Source organism: Rhinatrema bivittatum, chromosome 4, assembly GCF_901001135.1.
Source record: "Rhinatrema bivittatum chromosome 4, aRhiBiv1.1, whole genome shotgun sequence".
Lineage (NCBI taxonomy): Eukaryota > Metazoa > Chordata > Amphibia > Gymnophiona > Rhinatrematidae > Rhinatrema > Rhinatrema bivittatum.
The window spans coordinates 253,505,373-253,520,570 of record NC_042618.1 but is presented as its reverse complement, the minus strand read 5'-3'; the positions used below and the strand labels follow the sequence as shown (position 1 = coordinate 253,520,570).

The 15,198-nt window shown below is 43.5% G+C and overlaps 1 long non-coding RNA gene across 1 annotated transcript in view; it reads left to right on the top strand.

Moving 5' to 3' along the window:
* LOC115089496 overlaps positions 1–13,941 on the top strand; it is a 123,210-nt gene extending 109,269 nt beyond the window's left edge. The window contains exons 3-4 of the long non-coding RNA XR_003856116.1: positions 12,458–12,681; positions 13,656–13,941. This is a non-coding gene — a long non-coding RNA (uncharacterized LOC115089496). The remainder of the gene's footprint in view (positions 1–12,457; positions 12,682–13,655) is intronic.
* Positions 13,942–15,198: the final 1,257 nt, after the last annotated feature.

The following is a 15,198-nucleotide window of genomic DNA, read 5'->3' as shown; positions in this document are numbered from 1 at the left end:
TCCTCCATATCCACCAGGGCATTCGTTCTCCCTCTGATTACACTATTGAGTTTCGGACCCTGGCCACAGAATTTCATTGGGCAGAGGATTGCCTTCACTCCATCTTCCTGGATGGATTATCCATCCTGAATCAAGTATGAACTAGCGGCTCATGAACTACCTGCCTCCCTAGACTCCCTTATAGAGTTGGCCAGGAAGATTTACCATGGCCTCCAGGAGCAGACTTGAGAATTACAATTCGCTAAGAGATGTACGGCTGTCACCAACCGCACTCTGTGTCCCTGTCCTCCTCCAGGAGCCTCTCCTTCCCCCAGAACTCTGACAGGAACCAATGCAACTGGGCTGTGGCCGGTTGACTCCGGAAGAATGCTTTCAGCGCTGCCAGGCTGGACTTTGTCTAAACTGTGGTGAGGCCAGCTACGTAATCACTCACAGCCTAGTAAAGCCAGTAAACTCACAGGCCTAGGACTCAGTGGGGGACTGATCCTTGGCCTCATATCTCCAGCACCCCCATTAATGCATCCAGTGACGGTCTCTGTGTGTACCCAGGAATTCAGCTCGCTAGCCTTAATAGATTCAGGGGCAGGTGGAAATTTCCTAATGAAAGCTCTTGTGGAACACCTTCAGAGTCCTATGGATCTCTGCCCGATTCCTTTGGTTCTCTCCTCCATCTACGGGGATCCTCTCCCAGAGAAAGTTACCCGCATTACCACTCCCTTGAAGCTCCACACCAGCTCTCCTCACATGGAACACCTGTCATTCCATGTTCTCGATAAATCCATACATCCTGTTTTTCTGAGATTACCTTGGCTCCAACAACATTCTTCGCAGTTTGATTGGACTGCTCTTCAACTTTCATGGTAGGGTCCTAACTGCCATATGACTTGCTTAGAGAAGGTAGCCACCTGGCCATGTCTCACAACTACTGAGGTTCCCCCTAGTCTTCCTCCATAGTATGCGCAATTCGCTGATGTGTTCTCAAAAAAGAAAGCTGACATCTTACCCCTTCATCTGCGCCATTGATCTGCCTCCCAGTTCCAAACCTCCTCGGGGAAGGGTTTAACCCTTGTCCCTACCAGAGACAAAGGCCATGTCTAAATATATAAAAGAGAACTTTGATAAAGGATTCACCTGTCGCTCCACTTCCTTAGAAGGCACCGGATTTTTCTTTGTGGCGAAGAAGGATGGGACCCTCCGCCCATGTATAGATTATCGAGGTCTGAACTCCGTTACCCGAAAGGACCATTACACTTTGCCTCTGATCTCGGAGTTATTTGACCACCTGCAAGGAGCCAAGATTTTCTCTAAATTGGAATTCCAGGAGGTGTACAACTTGATCCACATTCAACAGAGAGACGAATGGAAGACAGCTTTTAATACCAGAGATGGCCATTATGAATACCTGGTCATGCCATTTGGATTAGGCAATGCACCAGCCGTGTTTCAAAACATGATGAACAAGATATTCAGAGACCTCCTCTATGAGTGTGTAGTCATATATTTAGATGACATATTAGTCTTCTCAAAATATCTGTCTACTTATCACCAAGACATCTCTCAAGGTCTCCATTGTCTCATGATAATCGACTTTATGCCAAACTCGAGAAGTGCCTAGAGAAAAAGAAAGCTTCCCATTTTTGGGGTACATAGTCTCCAAACGAGGATTTCACATGGACCCCAAGAAGCTTAAGTGCATACAAGATTGGCCTCAGCTGAGTTGCTTACAAGCCCTACAGAGGTTCCTGGGCTTTGTCAATTACTATCGCAGTGTTATTAACAAATACTCGAGCAGGCAGCTCCGCTCACTGCCCTGACCTGCAAGTGGGCCAATGCCAAACTAAGGCTGACTGAGGCTGTAACAGCCTTCCAAGAGTTAAAGGCTGATTTTCTCCAGGAGCCCTGTCCTCATCACCCAGACCTTCAGCATTCTTTTGTTGTGGATGTGGACACCTCTTCTGAAGGAATAGAGGCCATCTTGAGCCAGCACTCATCCTCTGGAACCTTGCATCCTTGCTCCTTTTTCTCTTAAAAGTTTTCCCCAGCTAAGCATAATTATGGCATTGGTAACAAGGAGTTACTGGACATCAAGCTCGCATTGGAATAATGGTGGCACTGTTTGGAGGGGGCTCAGTATCAAATCACCATCTATACTGACCATAAAAACCTGGAGCACCTCCACCATGCCCAGCGTCTAAACCCTCGGCAGGTCCGTTGGGCACTTTTCTTCACCCACTTTGACTTTGAACTCAAATACAGGCCTGTAGCCAAAAATGTCCAAGCATATGCTCTTTCTCACTCCTTTTTGAACAAGGATACCACTGAAGCATTCCAGCACATCATAGACCCTGCCTGGGTCCTCTTCTCTTCCTGTTACACATGTCGGCCGTAGTAGACCCACGGCTCGGCTGCTTCACCTCTTTCAAAGTGATCCAGCACCTGGTCCCTCGTTTCTGGCGGCTGTGGGCCGCCAGCTCTGTCCTCGGGCCGCCCCCAGGGCCTCCCACTCTGCTGCAGTGCCTAATGTTCTGTGTCAGGCCTCTCCACGTGGCCCACGGAGAGATGCCATCCAGATCAGCGCTGCACCCCTCCCTAGGTGCGCGCACACACTGCTGATCCTTTAATAGGGCCCGCGGCGGAACCTGACCACGGCCCCGGATGATGACGTTGGCATAGCTTCAGTACATAAGCCTGGGCTCCACTCTCTCTAATTGCCTTTCCAACAAGTCCCCTCACTAGTCGAGTGCTCGTTGCTTCTTCTGTCCCTGTTTCCTGATCATGATTGCCTTCGTTCCTGTTTTCTTGTTCCTGAGTTCCTGTTCCTTCGGATTGCTAACCTGGTTTGAACTCTGCATTGCCTGACTACTCTGTTGCCTCTCTCCAACCCCAGACCTCTGCATTGCCTGACTACTCCGTTGCCTCTCTCCAACCCCGGTCCTCTGCATTGCCTGACTACGCCGTTGCCTCTCTCCAACCCCAGACCTCTGCATTGCCTGACTACGCTATTGCCTCTCTCCAACCCTGGACCTCTGCATTGCCTGACTTCTCCGTTGCTTCTCTCCAACCCCGGACCTCTGCATTGCCTGACTACTCCGTTGCCTCTGTCCAACCCCGGGCCCCTGCATTGCTTGACCATGCCGTTGCTTCTCTCCAGCCCTGGACTTCTGCTCCGTCTGACCATCCTCTGACTCTCTCCTTGTCCAGACCTCAGCCTTGCTTGCCACTGCTTCCAGACTGCCACCAGCCCTGAACCCAGCTTGTTTAAGGCCACCTCTTCAGCCTTTGTCCTGGACGTGGTTCATTCAGGCTTCGGCCTGCTCTTGCTCAGGCGCCCTCTGTCAAACTGTGTTCCTATTAGCACCCGAGTCTCCGGGACTCTGCCTTGTCCAGTACGGACTAATACACTAGTTGCTGCCTCCGGGCTGACATCGATCCACCCATCGACGACCACTGATGGAGGCCACCTAAGTCCATCCGGCCTTGGCACCCAAAGGCTCAACCCACAGTGAACAACGGCTGGTATTGGTGAAGTGCCAGCTGGCCTCCATCTGTCAGCCCTCTCTGCCTGCCGATGGTGGGGACTATAGGATCCCTCCTACGAGTAGGGTCAACCCCACTTCGGCCCAAGGGTCTACCTCCAGCGCAACACTTCTACCATGACTGTCCCTCCAGGGAAGATGGTTGTTCTTCGTAAACACCGTAAAAAAGTGTCAAGCTGGTCCCACAATTCCTGCATCGCAGGCCACCCTGGATGAGCCTAGATCCTCGCATTGCTACAACTATTCTACTGGTGGCCTGACATGCAGAAGGACATTCAGGCTTATGTGGACTCTTGTCCCTTCTGCGTGCAGTAGAAACCATTGGCAGGATGACCTTGGGGGTTGTTACAGCCATTGCTAGCCCCAAAGAACCTTGGACTCACAACTCCACCAAATTTGTCATGGATTTACCTCTCTCAAATGGCAATATGGTCATCTGGGTGGTAGTTTACCATTTCTCAAAAATGGCACACTTCACACCATTGCTTGGTCTCCCTATGGCTCCATAGTTATCTCAACTTTACATTCAGCACATGTTCTGTCTCCATGGACTTCCCCAACACATCATCTCTGAGGTACTCAGTTCACTGTAAGATATTGGCAATCCATATGTAAAAAGTTCAATATTACACTGTATTTCACCACAGCATATCACCTGCATGCTAATAGTCAATCCGAACGGACAAATCGGATACTAAAACATTTTCTCCAGGCTTATTTTAATGTCTGTCAAGATGACTGGGCGGCTCTGCTTCCTTGGGCAGAGTTTTTCCTTAACTCTCATCCTTGCACTGCCTGGGTGCATCATCATTTCAGGTCATCTATGGCAAGCAGCCACTACCCCCTCTACAGCTTCTTCTGACAGTACCCTCACCTGCAGCTCAGATGACGGCGGAAGAGCTGAGAAAACTCTGGAGCCATACGCAGCAGATGCCGAAGAAAATGGGTCTAAAGGCCAAAGAATTTGCTGACCTCCAATGAAGACGCGCACTGCAGTTCAAACGAGGAGAAAAGGTATGGCTCAGCACCCGTTGTATTCAACTCAAGATTCCAATAATGCGACTCGCTCCTTGGTATATTGGGCCATTTACGGTGATACGACAACTTGGGCCAGTGATGTATCAACTCCGCCTACCTGTATCTTTAAAAATACATAATTCCTTCCACATCTCTCTCTTGAAACCCCTGGTACTCTCATGGTCCTCTCGGAGGGTGCCACAGCCAAAAGAGATTGCTTCTGAGAGTGATACCTCGTACCAGGTACATGAAGTACTGGACATGAGAAGACGTGGCCGGAGATGGGAATTTCTTCTTTCCTGGGAGGGATACAGCCCGGAGGAGAATACCTGGGAGTCTGCTTCGAATATATTAGATAAAAACCTGATCAAGCAGTACTATATGCCTCCCATCTCAGGAAGGCAAGACCCTCAGGAGAGGGGCTTAGAGAAGAGGCTATTTATTTGGTTTTATATACCGGTGTTCTGGATTAATCACATCAGTATACAGCACAAATATTACAAAATTTAAATATAGCATAAAATACATCATTGAAAATACACCTTTGACATAGAAAATAAATAAATAACCTCTTAAAAAATAAAAGAAAAATCAAAGCTAATCAAATAAAATAAAATCTAAAACATAAAACACAATAATAAAAGGTTTAATAAAGTCCAGCGATAACCATTACAGTCTAGCTAAAAAGTATTCTCATTCTCTTCCCCAAACGCTTGCCAACAAAGTTATATATTACTCGCTTTCATATCTTCAAATGCTTGCCTAAACAGCCATGTTTTGAGATGCTTTTTAAAAGATGAAAAACTGGTTTCTAATCTTAATTCCATTGACATTGAGTTCCATTGTTTCGGTCCGCTAATGGTAAACATCTTTCTCATACTTTATTGAGTCGCGCCATTTTTAGTGATGGAATTGTTGAGGCCCTTATTCCCTGACAGATTTCTTTTTGAACATGAATGTGTAATGATGCATTTAACCATTCAATATTCTTATTGTTCAAGGATTTATAAATTAAGCACAGTGCCTTATATTGTATTCTATATGTAACGGGGAGCCAATGGAGTTCTTGTAAAATTGAGGTAATGTGGTCAAATTTTTTAGATCCAGGTAGAACTCTGGCTGCCGCATTTTGCAGTAACTGACATGGTCTAATTGATGATGAAGGCAAACCTAATAAAAGCACGTTGCAATAATCTAGCTTTGAAAAAATAAGGGATTGTAAAACAGTTCTAAAATCACTGAAAAGTAAAAGAGGTTTTAGGTTCTTTAAAATATGAAATTTGTTAAAACCTTCCCTTACTGTTTTGGAAATTAATGTTTTCATATTAAATTAACAATCGATCACAATACCTAAATCTCTAGCATGATCTGTTACAATAAAATTTGATAATCAACTGTTTATGTCTTGATACGGTCATTATTTGGTCTATTACTTAGTAATATAATCTCAGTTTTCTCCTCATTTAGAACCAGTTGTTGAATGGTGGAAAAATATACACTTAACAATTTCAATGTGTCTATAGAATGTGTTATCAGAACCACAAATTGTACATCATCTGCATATCTAAAGTATGTTAAACCCAAACCAGAAAGAAGTTTACATTTTGGCAACATGTATAAATTTAAAAGGGTGGCTGATAGGGTGGACCCCTGTGAGACACCTGTTTCTAGCAGCACTTGTTTCGAAACTGAATTCCCTATTTTGACACTGTATGTACAATTACTAAGAAATGATTTCAACCAATGAAAAGGTTTTCCTGCAATGCCTATTTCTAGTAACCTATGGAGTAAAATGTTATGATCGATTGTATCGAAGACAGCGGTAAAATCCAACAGAACTAGAAAATACATTTCACCTAAGAACATAAGAACAAAAGAACATGCCATACTGGGTCAGAGCAAGGGTCCATGAAGCCCAGCATCCTGTTTCCAACAGTGGCCAATCCAGACCATAACAACCTGGCAAGTACCCAAAAACTAAGTCTATTCCATGTTACCGTTGCTAGTAATAGCAGTGGCTAATTTCTAAGTCAATTAATAGCAGGTAATGGACTTCTCCAAGAACTTATCCAATCCTTTCTTAAACACAGCTATACTAACTGCACTAACCACATCCTCTGGCAACAAATTCCAGAATTTAATGCGTTGAGTGAAAAAGAACTTTCTCCGCTTAGTTTTAAATGTGCCACATGCTAACTTCATGGATTGCCCCCTAGTCTTTCTATTATCCGAAAGCATAAATAACTGATTCACATCTACCCGTTCTAGACCTCTCATGGTTTTAAACACCTTTATCATATCCCCCCTCAGCCATCTCTTCTCCAAGCTGAAGAGTCCTAACCTCTTTAGTCTTTCCTCATAGGGGAGCTGTTCCATTCCCCTTATCATTTTGGTAGCCCTTCTCTGTACCTTCTCCGTCGCAATTATATCTTTTTTGTACACAGTATTCAAGGTGCGGTCTCACCATGGAGCGATACAGAGGCATTATGACATTTTCTGTTTTATTCACCATTCCCTTTCTAATAATTCCCAACATTCTGTTTGCTTTTTTGACTGCCGCAGCAGGAGGCCCCCCCAAGCTGGCCAAAAGTTCCGGTTGGGTCCAACGGGGGTCCCGGAGCGGAGGCGCGGTGAATCACGTGACGTCCGCGTCACTCCGACATGACGCCGACGTCACGTGCTCCTCGCAAAGGAATACAGGAATGGCTTCCTGACTCCCCGCTGGACCACCAGGGAGTTTTGGTAAGTCTTGGGGGGGGATTAAGGAGGGTGAGGGGTTTAAATTTTTATTTAGGGAACCGGTGAACATATGGACATAGCCTCAACTTATGGAATTCTCCATATGTCCATATTGACCGAAATTGACCCTCACCTTCAACTTATGGACTTATCAACATAAACATTTTGTCTGCACATCCCTAATATCTTTTTTGTAGGGTGAGTTGTATGGGGAATGTCATAATTCTGCTTTACATCCATTATTGTGGGTCAGGGGGGTTCCCGTGGATGCAAACTGTACTTTTACATCTAGCCCCGTGACGATCATGGGTCAGTGTGTCACGCATGTGAGAACCATCTGTCAGGTGTGTCCCGACAGAAAAAAGGTTGAGAACCACTGCTCTAAAGATTGTGTCAGATAAGGATAAAAGAAGTATTTCAGTACTACAAGATGGACGAAAACCAAATTGTGAGGGATTCTTTTAATTCTAATTATTTGATTGTTTAATATGCTTATTTAATTGTTTATTTCATGTTTTATGTTTTATTATTTTTAGTGTAAACCGATGTGATATCTATTTTGAATGTCGGTATATAAAACCAAATAAATAAATAAGATAAAGGATGATATGATCTTCAGTGAAGTCTGTTAGTTGCTTTTGAACTACTTTCTCTATCAATTTAGATAAAACCGGAAGATTGGAAATTGGCCTAAAATTCTTAGGTTGATTAATATCCAAACTCTTATTCTTCAAAATTGGTTTAATAATGGTGTTTTTAGTATATCTTGTAATATCCCCTCTTCTAATGATAAATTTACTATATCTGCTACAGGTTTTACAATAACATTAGAAATCATTTTAGGTATTTAATTGGAAAAACATCTAAAGGGTGAATAGCAGGATTTAATTTCTTGATGAGACACTCTATTTCCATTGAGGATATAGTTCGAATGATGTCCATTAACAATCTGTTGATTTCACAAGAACAATCTTTTGTTCCTTTATTGGTTGTGAATTTTTACTTAATTTATCAGTTTTATCTTTAAAAGAGGCAAACTCTTGATATTTTATATCAGTAGAGTCTATGTTAAAAACGGGATTTGGTTTTATCAATTCTTGTACATATGAAAAAATTACTCTAAGATTATATATAAAATCATGTATCCTTTTTGCATGGAATTCACGTTTAGCATTAGAAAGTTTGGTTCTGTAGTTAGTAAGTAGGCAACGGTAAGACGCTAAGGTATCAAGATTAAGAATCTTTCGCCAACATCTTTTTTTTCATAAACCCTTCTTTAAATCTCTAAGTTCCTGAGAGTACCAAGGGGCATTCATATTTTGGGTGGGTTAATTCCTATTTTTTGTTAGGGAACTAATTTTATTGGCTAACGAAGTGGTACATGTAACCCATGATGAAACAGCTGTGTAATATTGCTATAATCTATATTATCTTATTACTTCTGAAATATTCTCAGTCAAATCATCCTGGTTAGGTGGCTTGCGAAATTCAATAAAACATGATACTGTTACGCTTTCCAGCCATGGAGCCTCTTGGCCGGCCTCACTTTCCTGATGCACACCACCGTGGTGAAAGCAGGCCCAGGTTCCCTAGTAGCATTGGGGAGCCGCTGCCAGCACAATTCTTCTTCGCTACCCTCAGCACCACTGTTGCTCAACATGGCTCAGGGCCACTGATGCCACTGCAGCCAACCTTCGCAGCTGGAACACCGCCGATGTCTTGCTCCTGCACCCAACCCCTATTTTATTATGTATGCACTGTATGTATGTTATAAACTGTAAAGGCTGTGGGTGGATCCTTGGACCAGTGGCAGATGACCACGCCCATGGGGGGAAGTCCCGAGAGGGGCCACAGGTCAGGCTCAGCGTTGGAGACACACACACAGAAAAAAGATTTTATTAACAGTTCTAATGTTCGTCAGAGGTGGCAGTAGTGAGTAATACTTGGAGCTGAAGGCTAGTAGAACAGGCAACCACAGAGGGCAGCAGTGAGTACAATCTACAGCAGTGCTGAGGAGTCCTGTTCCACAATGGAGGAAAAACAGTTCCAATGCAGATAGCCAGAAAGGCTGAAGGTAAGGTACTGCAAGATGGTGGTAATTACTCACTCTTCTTATAGCTGTGAGGATGGTGTTCCAGCAGATGGTAGATGAAGCAGATACCAAGATATGCACTCAGGCCCTTGAGGAGTGAGTACCTGGACAGAGAGTAGGTACCTGAAATAAACAAAGTAGGTAAAGAAAGCATAGGGCCCCCGAGGAGCGGGTACCCAAGGGAAAAAAAACCCCGGAGGGTGGAGAGGACCTCCAGTAACAGTAGGAGCGGCAGAGAAGCTAAGACCAAGCGAGTCCTTGCTAACTCAATTCAGTCAGCAGTGAAGCAAACTAATATACTCCCAGGAAGGGGCGGAGTCACTGGTAAGGGCCGCCCTTCCTGAGCAGTTCTCTTTAAAACCAGGGCTGGCTTTGCTGCATGTGTCTAGAGGACGTTGGGGGCAGAGCCTTTGTTTCCGCCGCGTCTCAAACGTGGTCGCAAGCCCCTTGACCTCGCGGCAGCCCCCGTTAATCAGCAACGCGTCAGATCATGGGCAGAGAGGGTAAGTTGAGTCAGCCTCCTCAGCTGACAGGCATAACAATGTAAACCATTTTGATTAATTTTTATATTGTAAAAGTGGCATATAAACATTTTTAGATAAATAAATAAAGGGCCCGGGCGGGAAAATCCCTGCAGCCATTGCTGATGACATCAGCAATCCAGGACTGTATAAGGTTGGATTCTGCCTTCAGCCTTTGCCTTGGCAATAGGTCTCCTCGCTTCTGAATAGTGGATTGCCGTTTCTGAGTTCCTGCCTCCTGTGTTCCTTGCCTTCCTCATTTGTTCCTTCGGTCTGATCTTGGCTTTGACTTCGGACTGGACCTTGACTTTCGCTTCACGCTGCCTGCCTTGACCTTTGCCTGGACTTTGACTACGAGCTATGCCACTTGCCTCGACCTTTGCCTGTACATTAACCTCGAGCTCTCTGCCTGATACTAACCTCAGTCTGAGCTCTGGCTACATTTCTTCACCAGGACTTCCATCGCTGCAGAGGCCCCACCTAAGTCCAGCCAGCCCCAGCACCCGAGGGCTCAACCTAAGGTTTAACGTGGGCTAGTGGTGGTGAAGCTCCAGCTGGCCTCTGCTTCCCACCAGCTTTGCCTACCAACGGTGGGGACCTGTGGGGCTCCTCCCCCTGGGTCCAAGGGTCCACCAGCATAGCACCTCTGTTTTTGGAGTGGGCTTTATTACATCAGCCCCTTTGTTAATAACAGAGCTATGTTCAATCTCTCTCTCTCTTGCTCTGCTTTTTCCCCTTCCACACAGGTCTGCCCCCTCACAGCTCAAATGTATAGCTCAAAGAGCAATGATTCACAGTTTATAATCCAAGCAGGGCACTCTGTGCCACCTTGCCTTCCTGGCAGCTATATTGCCTGAACACTCTTTCTAGCTTAAGTTTTGGCTTGCTTTATTTCCTGCAACAAGCTCAACATCTTCAAACTTTCAACTCTTCTCAGCAGGTAATCAATCAGCTAGCAATTTGCAGCTGCTTTCAGCTTAGAGATGACGTGCACATCCTGCTTACTACAGGATTCAGTGAGGCTACCACAAGTCTGAAAGGGTGACTAGACAGCTTTTCCTGAAAATGTGTTGTATGGAACCTTACCAATAGCAAAATTAGTATCTAAGAGGTTAACAAATAAAACAAAAATTATGTATTAGGTGATACCTTTTTATTGGATTAACAATACATTTCTTGACTAGTTTTCAAGAGCTAAAACTCTTCTTCAGGTCAGAATTCAAATAAACAAAAGATGACAATACTAGAAAATACTGATGCTGTGTTCAGTTACTACACAAGTTTAGAGTTCACTTTGAGAATGCAGAGCTTGAATGTGTATTGATTAGTGGAACTTTGGTTCTTTTTTGAATTGGGTGATATTGCTCTTTTGTTGTTTATTACTAGAAAATATAAAGTAATGTGGCTGCCATAAGTCAACCATAAAAGGCATTTCAGTAATAGGATGAATGAGAAGGAGCAGAATGGATGAGAAGGATTTGATGGGTGTTCAGGTGGCAGGCAGTATAATTTATATGGCTCATAATGTGATAGGAAACCAAGGTCTTTGCGGAGTCCTTTTTTGTCAGCTACAAGGTGTCTAATCATTTTAATTCAAAGTCTTTGGTTCTGGATTGTTTTAAATTTTCCTTTGATTATTCTGATCATAAGGTCATTTATGCAGTGGTCTGGTTCTGAGAAACACTCCCCCAAAGATGTGTCAGCCTGGTCCTCCCTGTGGTATTTGACTTTGCATCTTTGTGAATTGACTCTTGCCTTTAACATTTGGCCTGTCTCACTAATATATTGTGCTTCTCCACATTTTCAGCATTGAATAATATTCTCTACATTAGAGGAGGAGCATGAATAGGATACCCATATTTCAAGTGGACTAACACAACAGCCACACTACTTTTTCTAAGAACCTGTAAATGATTAAGTGGACAGGATATTATTAGATATTGTCAGGGCCAAACCTAGGAAGGTGCAGGGGCCTGACTAAATGAGTCCCTGCAGGACCCCCTTAACATTTTTATATAATTAAAAAGAAGCTCATATAATTAAAAAAAAAAAAAACCATCACCATGATCCTTTTATTCCCCTGGTCTACACAATCATTTTGATTTTTTTTTTTTTTTATATTCTGCTTTTCACAGTATATAACATTCAGGTACTGTAGGTATTTCTCTATCCCCAGAGGGCTTACAATCTAAGTTTTGTACCTGAGGCAATGGAGGGTAAAATGACTTGCCCAAGGTCACAAGGAGCGACAGTGGGACTTGGACCCTGGTCTCTTGGTTCATAGCCCCCCCTGCTCTAACCACTAGGCTACTCCTCCATCTGTCAGCATTCCCCTTCCTTCCTCCCTCCCTCCCTCACACATAATCTTCTTTCATCTGATCTCTGCCCCAACACACACCACACACATCCACCCAAATGCACTTGTGCAGTTATCCCCTCCCATTCCTCATTAGTACTATTGTCTCCCTCTAACAGTCCCTCCCGCTCCTTCCTTCTAAAGGCAGGAGGGAAGCAGTGCTTCTTATTTGAATCTTCTGCTTTTTTATCTGTAGGTGTGGTGCTGACACATCCCGCTAACTATGGTGCATGGCATATTCAGACTGAAAGTGGCAGAGGAGGAGGCAGACACCAGTAAGATGAACCAGAGGGAATAGTTATGAAGAGGATTGAGACTGGGAGGGGAAGACGATCACGCCAGAGAGGGGCATTGTGCATGGAAGCGAGTCTACAGAAAGCACCAGGCCTGGGCGGCCACCTCGATTCATATTATCCTGGAGTTAGTATTTGCATTGCAGAAATACATTTCAGGACTTAGATGTGACAAAGTTTAGTTTCTTAAGAGTATGGAAATGTGTTTTTGTAGTATTAAAGTGACTTAGGTTAGCCTTGTGGCTCAGTGGCAGTACTGCACTCTATCATGCGGAAAATTGCTGGTTCAATCTCATGTTGGGTTTTTTGCTCCCTGGGGATACAATGTTCACAGCCCTCAGGACAAGCGGGAGCTGTGATCATCACTTAAGGGTGTTGCTTAATGGCCAGATTCAGGGAACATGATTGCATGGTTGTGGAAGGAGCCCTGATGCATAGCATCCAGGCCAGGATTGTTTCTGCAGTAACCAGACTTGATATGTTAAGGTGTGAACTAAATAAATTAAAAACAATTTTGGAAGGGGTGGGGAATATAAAATGGAGGAAAAGTTCCTGGCTAATTATGAATAAAGGCTCATGTCATCAGAACCCCAGCCCCGGTTCCAGTTTTGCTGGAAAGCCAAAAGAACAGAAGGAAACTGCAGCTGATAAAAAAAAAAACAACAACATAAAACTATAGGATTGAAATCATAATTATCATCATCATTAATGTTTATTTATGACATGCTTTTTCAGCCAGGGAATCCAAAGTGCATTACAGATAGAAGCGTTTGTACATTGTGATGCAATAGGACATAGTGGCTAGTAACAAAGGGGATGGTGAAGCGTAGGAAATGGAGCACAATATATGGATAGGTATTACAGACAGGGTCATTATGAATAGTAATAGGTGGTGCTTTAGGTTGGCTAAAACAGTAGAGATGTATAGCATAGTTAGTAGTGTGCAAAACAAATCTGAGGATAATAACAGATATTAGTTATAAATTGAATGCAGTACATTACAACAGGACAAATACAGCATATTACAATGGGTCACCAATTGCTTCACATTTTGCTTGGATCAATGGCTTTAAAATATGTGATTTATTCTTTCTTTTATAGTCACTTCAGCTTCACATTTCTTGAGGAAGGAAACCACGTTTTGTGTATCGAAACCCTCAATTTTATAAAGCTGTCATCTCTGCCCAACTACTTTACGAGTTCTTATTTTAACTAATTGTATTTTTTCTGGTCTATCAGGGTACTCCATTTCTGCAATCTGGAACACTTTAAAATAATAAATGATTTAAGGCTATGGTGACTTACATCATGCCTACCAATGTACTGTGTTTCACTGGATGCAGCTGCCTCCAGACTCTTTTCAGATGAGTTACAGAGTTACAGAGGTTTTACATTTGACCAAACTAGTTTCAGGATTGTAACACAATTCAAGGTGTTTTATAGTATTCAAAAGCAAAGTTATGAAATAATGTCTTTATGTTGTGACACCCAGATGTTCAATATTTATTCCTGCTGACTAGGGGAAGGAAAGACAGCAGGCAAAAAAAAAGCTTCTCAAATGGTCAGCTCTGGACATGCAAGATTTTTTTGATACTTATTCCAGTTACGGTAAAGCTAATTTGGATTGGGTTACATCTATTAGTGCTGCCTTACCTTTAATGGCATACGTTAGGATTAAGGTAATACCTTATCAAACCATAATCTTGATGCTGTTTTTTAACCAAGGACCGAATCAATGAAGACTTGACTATTTTTTGTGGAATGGGGGCAAAGGGGCATGTTCTGCCTTAATAAAAACTGCATTCCAGCCAATTTTATTTTATTTTGTGCCATCAGTTTCTTCCTGCTCTAGTCAGTCAGAAGGTTGGCTATGGGATATCTAGTTTCCTATAGTACATTTCCTACAGTGTTTAGGCTAGTATGTGACATTCTAGAGACCTTGGTTCAAATCCCTCCCCCCCCATGCATTTCTTTTGCAAATCTATCAATTTTGGCCCCCTCCTTTGCTTTCCTAAATCACTCACCAACTTTAAAAAGAGGAAAAGTCTGATGACCTCCAAAAGACTTACCTGCACACAAAGATGTAGGTCTATCCATTTCAAAGTTTTAAAAGAGACAGGAACACGCACAAAAACGGTATGCATTTATGAGAAAGCTGCCAATGTTGCCCCCTTGCCGTGCCCCCTCCCCGTCCTAAATCACTTGTCAGCTTTGAAAAGTTGAAAAGATTAGATGTCTTTCTCTAAGGATCTACCTTAGAGAGCTAGACAGAGCTCGTTTCAGCCATTCCAAATTTATAAGGGGTAACACACACATAAAAACACAAACGGCAGTACACAGACATTTTACCATCTCATAAACCTCGGTATTGAACCAAGGCTAAAAGGAAGCAGAGGTTACCTCCACAAGGGGATCCAGCCTGAATAAAATGTTTTTGTTATTGCCACTACTCAAGTTTGACCCTTGGAAACTCTTCTCATTCCAGAGAAAACATTCCATCTGCTGCCATCTATGCCAATTCATGTCCAAGCCCGGTTTCTTACTCAGGCCCTCTGCTGTCACTGCTCAGTTTCATCCTGGTCCGGGGAAACTGTGCTCACTTATCTGCAGACTGAAGAGTTTGCCTGGAACTGAAGAAAATTCA